The 6,000-nt window shown below is 38.0% G+C and overlaps 1 long non-coding RNA gene across 1 annotated transcript; it reads left to right on the top strand.

Annotated features, from left to right (window-relative positions):
• Positions 1-2,290: 2,290 nt before the first annotated feature.
• LOC145548114 (uncharacterized) lies at positions 2,291-5,732 on the top strand. Its single transcript, XR_014084406.1, has 2 exons — positions 2,291-2,603; positions 3,698-5,732. It is a non-coding gene; the product is annotated as an uncharacterized LOC145548114 (long non-coding RNA).
• The last annotated feature ends 268 nt before the right edge of the window (positions 5,733-6,000 follow it).

The following is a 6,000-nucleotide window of genomic DNA, read 5'->3' on the forward strand; positions in this document are numbered from 1 at the left end:
GTAGGTCTGTTTTTACATTTCGGGGGTTTTACTCCACCTTAGTAAATCTCGCTTATTATTCATCTTGGCAAACGAACCTGCCTGCTCTTGAATCATTCATTACTACGGTGTAACGGTACATGTGCTAGCGGCAGAAATATCTCTTCCAGGCCTGTTGGATTGGTTTGAAAATGTGCCAAATAAATGCAGTGTTATTATATACCCGAATGTGTGTGAAATGCAACTTTCTGTTGTGCAAATGTAATAAGTAACACCAAAGGGGGGGGGGGAATAAAACGAAACAAAGAGGAAGCATCTGCTTACAAAAAAGTTGAAAGCTTCCAGATTTTTCACCTGCTGTTTGGTGTTGTAGGATGTTTAAAGAACAAAGTTATTTGTGACATCAGCAGACTTGATTGTCCTCCCTTCCATTTTTGCGTGTCATCATAGTCATGTGACTGAAACCTGGCTATTGACGAGTGGAAATGAAGCCTGTGTAGCACTTTGGGTTACCTGACAGAAATCTGCCAGTCACTGACAAAAATAATACATTAAGACCCATTTTGACTGATGATATTATTACATAATTGTTCCTGTGTTCATAAGCATGTTCATTATTATAGCTCTCAGCCAAGGGCGTAGGAACAAGTTTATCATTGGGGGGGACACATATCGGAAACTTGAAAGATCCGTAAATAGCTTGAGCAAAAATGCCAAACAATGGTGTCATCAACGTGTTACTCTAATCTGACCTCTTGTAACGCGTAATCTAACGTGTTACTATTTACAATCCAATAATCAGATTAAAATTACGTATCCAAGTTAAGTATTTGTGATTATTTTTAGAAAACACATATTGTTGCTTTCTTCTTTTTCCTTGGGGAGATATGTTTCATATGTAACACCAGCGACACAAACGTAAACGATGGAGGGAAAAGAGATGCACATTTTCTAGCTGATGGATGAATTTTTCATTGAGTGATCAAATTACTCTTTCAAAGTAACTATGCCATCCATGGCAATAAACTAACTACACTATAAATCATATGTGTGTAGACCTGTCACAATAACAAATTTTGATTTTTGATAAACAATATTATTGTTGTTTTTAGACCATTTTTAAGTAATAAATGTTAATGGGAAAATTATAATGCAAGAACACAAACTGAAAGATCAGTAAACTTAAAATTATAATGAACATTTAACACTGCAACTGGAAGGCATTCCAAATGTCCAAAATAAATAAACAAAACGACAAATAAAATGAATTTTGAAGTCTTTGTAAATAAAATTTTCCCTCAAAAAAAGGTTTATCTGAGACCAAAGCACCAACCTGAAAGCTTTTATCATACAGTTTTTTGTAGAAAGAAAGAGAAATAAAAAGAGAAGTGATAAATCATGCCAATGGAAATTATTGAATTTGTTTTAATTTATCTTGAGCACGGAGCTCGGTTCATTGTGCGCGTTGAAGCGGACACGCAGCGGCACGAGCTGACGCCGCCGCATGCGCAGCGTGTCGCAGCGCCTCGTGCATCTCTGGATCTTTGCAACTCGGTGCGGATCACGCGCGCCGCTCTCCCAGGCGGCTCCAATGTAAACCTTAACTATAAACCTTGGGGCTGGTACAGTTTATAATCAGTTAACTCACACATTGTGATTAACATTAGAGTTGCTACCTGTAACTATCCTGGCTCCCTGGCTGGGCTGGCAGTTTTGGCGGGTCTGAATCGCTGCCAACAAAAAACTCCGCTTCATCTCCAAGACGACGAACAAAATGTGTCCATTTTTTGGCTTTTCCTTGCTCTCTTTTTTCCATCCTTCTCACTTTGCCGCTCCACTCCAATTCAAAAGAGCAGAACAAATTTTATGTTTTTTGAACAATAACCATTTTTGTTGCTAAGAGTTTAGTATGTTTACTGGTAACCAAGTGCCACGAAGTGAACTTCAGATTTTTTACTTTTGCGAAATTTGCCAACTGTAAATGTCTTATATCTAATCAGGTAAGCATTATTTCGAAAGAGGTTATGTTTTATAAACTATATAACTTGTTAATTTGGTTTTAAGAGATAAGCGGGGTATTTTTCTGGTAACGAACTGCCACGAAGTCTAAATCGAGATTTTAACTTTTGTGTTGAATGCGTTAAATACATTTATGACCAATTACATATATATATATATATATATATATATATATATATATATATATATATATATATATATATATATATATATATATATATACTGCAAAATTCACCAACTGCATAATTCTTGTTAGTGTAAAATAAGTGGTATTTCAAAAGAGCGGGAGAAACATTATATTTTTTTATCAAGAAGAATTTCTGTTGCTACGCTGTTAATCTGTTGCTTAGAGATGATCGCGTTTTCTGGTAACCAAGTTCCATAAAGTAAACGTCTGAGAGAGAGCAGAAGAAATCCTATGTTTTTTGAACAATAACAATTTTTGTTGCTAAGAGATCAGTGTGTTTACTGGTAACCAAGTGCCACGAAGTTGCTAAGAGATCAGCAACTTCGTGGCACTTCGTGGTAACCAAGTGCCACGAAGTGAACTTCAGATATTTACTTTAGCGTAATTTGCCAACGGTAAATGTCTTGTATCTAATCAGGTTCAAGCGTTATTTTGAAAGAGCTTTTGTTTTATAAACTACTTGTTATTAATTTGGTTTTAAGAGATAAGCGGGGGTTTTCTGGTAACGAACTGCCACGAAGTATAAATCGAGATTTTTACTTTTGAGGTGAATGTGTCTTTAGGATATTAGCCACTAATGACAAAAAAAAAAAAAAATTAACTTTTCTGCAAAATTCACCAACTGCACAATTCTTGTTAGTGTATAATAAGGTGTATTTCAAAAGAGCGCGAGAAATATTATATTTTTTTATTAATAAGAATTTTTGTTGCTACGCTGTTAATCTGTTGCTTAGAAATGATCGCGTTTTCTGGTAACCAAGTTCCATAAAGTAAACGTCAGAGAGAGAGCAGAAGAAATCCTATGTTTTTTGAACAATAACAATTGTTGTTGCTAATCTGTTGCTAAGAGATCAGTGTGTTTACTGGTAACCAAGTACCACGAAGTGAACTTCAGATTTTTACCTTTGCAAAAGTAAAAATCAAAAAACAGAGCACAAACATTTCTAATGTAACTATTGCCCACATTAAAAGTAGGCTTTTTCCTAAAATAAGCTTTTTAGCTATTTTGTTTATTTATTAACCATGTTTAGCACACTCAACGGAGGAAGTCAATGTAAGACAACATGCTAGTTATAGCTCACATGCCACTGGCTGCATTTAGGCTAATATTACCATTATTCGATCTTGATATTGCCTAATGTTTTGTGATACCAAGTATAGGCTACAGAACAAAGACAGAGATATTTACAGAAAGAGATGTTTAAGCAGAATCATTGCAAAGGCAGAAATGAGGAAAAAAAAAACACCATTTATCTTAAACTCCTGGCTTTAATTCTTGAGTTAAAGGAATTCTATTAAAAAACAAACACCTGCTTTAAAAGCAGACTTAAAATGTTCCTTTCTGTGAGCACCCTATGTATCATCTGATATTGTTCGGACAGGTTCAGATCTGATATCACTTGCCTTGTTAAATTTTCTGTTCCTAAGTTCTCTGACGAGGCCCAGAAATTTGATAACGAGTCAGATTTCTAAGTTTTAAAATGTTATCAGAAAGGTTTGGTTCCGGAGCAGGAAGCAAAACTTCACAGCCACGCTGTGAAGCCGGAAAAAAGCGGTTGATCATCAATTGACATTTCACCATTTTTAAAGCGGGTGAACCACGAGTAAACTTGAGCTTGACACATAGCGTCATCCTTGTAAGCGGTCTTCAACATTTGAACGGTTTACCATGCTTTATTCCCAAGCAGGAAGCAAAGCTTCAGCCGCGCGCTGCTCATAGAACTTCTCCATGAAGAAAAACGACGGCTGGACAAAACAGCTCTTACAAGAAAATTCACTGCGGGTAGATGAAACCTTCCACATCAACGCTGCTTGGCACACTGATTGAGAAGGCGTGGTTGAACAAATACCTAGAGGCAGAATCGTGTACTACAAAAACTGCGCGTGCAGCAGCGTCATTCTGGAAACCTTTGGGTACCCCCTCGTACCTCCAACGAATAAGGCAAGTCCTGAGAAGCCAGCTTAATGGCAAGAACAAGATCCGTGCGATAAACAGCTACTCACCAGAGTAATCAGAGACCCTGCAGGAATAATCAGCTGGCCAAATGAGGAGATGAAGACCACCGATGTTAAGACACTCGGAAACTACTGACCATGCATGGAGGGCTCCACCCCAAATCTAGCATTCTGACTAAACACGAGTCATAGGGAAGGTAAATAAGGCAGGTGATTCCTTGAGTTTTCTAAATTGAGGGAACCAAACCTTCTTGGAATCCTAAAGACCTTTATTGGAAATAACAAACTGTTCCACAAACAGGAGCCATAATACTGGATGGATAATAAATGACTAAAACTATATGATCACGTAAAAGGTTAAAATAAGATTCATAAATATATATGTATAGAAAACAACAAGGAAAATGACTAAACAAACCCTAATTGATTTCTATTTGCTTTTTCTTTCTCTCTGTCTGAGCCTCGCGCGGTGCATCTGACCTCTGACCTCAACTCTTCCCATCTGTCCTCCCATGGACCAGATGATGTCCCTCCTACAAAACCAGCCGATGAAATTGATCGAGAAGATCTGGAGGATCAAGAAGACAGAAAAGACCTCCATCACCTCCAGGGGACAGCTGTCAGTCTCCTGTTGGGTATTTGGACTGAAAACTGTGAGACTGAGCTTTAACAACCTCCGCTGGTCTGCTGTCCAGTATCAGCGTAGAGGAAGAAAAGCTAAACATGCTTCAGAGCTGTGAGAGAAGACGACTCTGAACTGTTGACGCTTGTTTCATCTGTGGACAACATGGACATTTCCTGAGGGACGATCTGGACAACCCAAAGATCCAACGCCAGAGGAGAGAGACGGGGGAGGATTTGGCTGCAGCAACGCCGAGACCGAGTGGAGGAGAGGGGCGAGAAGGAAGGAACAACCTGAACCCACTGTGAAGGACGACCTGTCTGTAATGTCCATCTAGATCACAACTTTAAATCTGAAACAACAGAGCAACAGAGTGAGCAGCAAAACTTCATTCTACCAAGTATCAAGTACTTCAACTTTTGACACCAAAGAGGACAATGTCCAGAGCAACAGCTAGTTTAGATGTTTCTGAAAGACTCTCCACTCAAAGAACTATTGCTGGTCCACTGGCGAGTGACCGAAGCAGAGAGTGAAGATTTATACTTTTATGACAGGAGGTAACAAATCCTCCTGAGCAGGTGATCAGTGTTCCTGCTTCTACGCTTTACCTACTTTCCAAATGGAAAATCTGCGCTTTCTTGTTGGGTTTTGAACGGACACTTATCTATACCTTCACTGCACTAATGTAATTTTTTTGTTTTGTTGGGTTTCCTAGAAAACACATGAAATTGGGTAGCTTAATTATGATCATTCTTAGTTGTTTGACTCCTAAGGATGTTTAAGAGTTTAGAAATTAATTCTTGTAGACATAAGAGAAGTCAATTTAAAATTAACTTTAATGTGTGTAAAAGACTCATGTGTTGTCTTTGCCTGGCAGAGCTTTCCATCCAGAATTGCTTCATGATTGATTGTCCTACAAGCTCTCTGTATTGTGCATAATTCATAAATAAACCTGATTGAGTGATTTTACCTGAACAGTGCTTGGTAAGTTTTTTTTCAACAACAATGGACAAAAACATTAAAGGCTCTCAAGTAAAAGGCGTGGCAGTTTTAGCTGATGTTGGACCCATGGGCCAATGCTAACATTAGCATATTAGCCTGCAAAGACTTTTATGTGTCATCTTTTCAAAGAAAAATTAACCGTAACCATATATGCGAGTAGTAAGGGCATACATGGCACATGAAAATATACTGAAGACGAATAACTCACCTTTAAAGAAGCTCTGTTTCTTCCAAT

Source organism: Poecilia reticulata, chromosome 17 (genome assembly GCF_904066995.2).
Source record: "Poecilia reticulata chromosome 17, P_reticulata-male-v2, whole genome shotgun sequence".
Classification (NCBI taxonomy): Eukaryota; Metazoa; Chordata; class Actinopteri; order Cyprinodontiformes; family Poeciliidae; genus Poecilia; species Poecilia reticulata.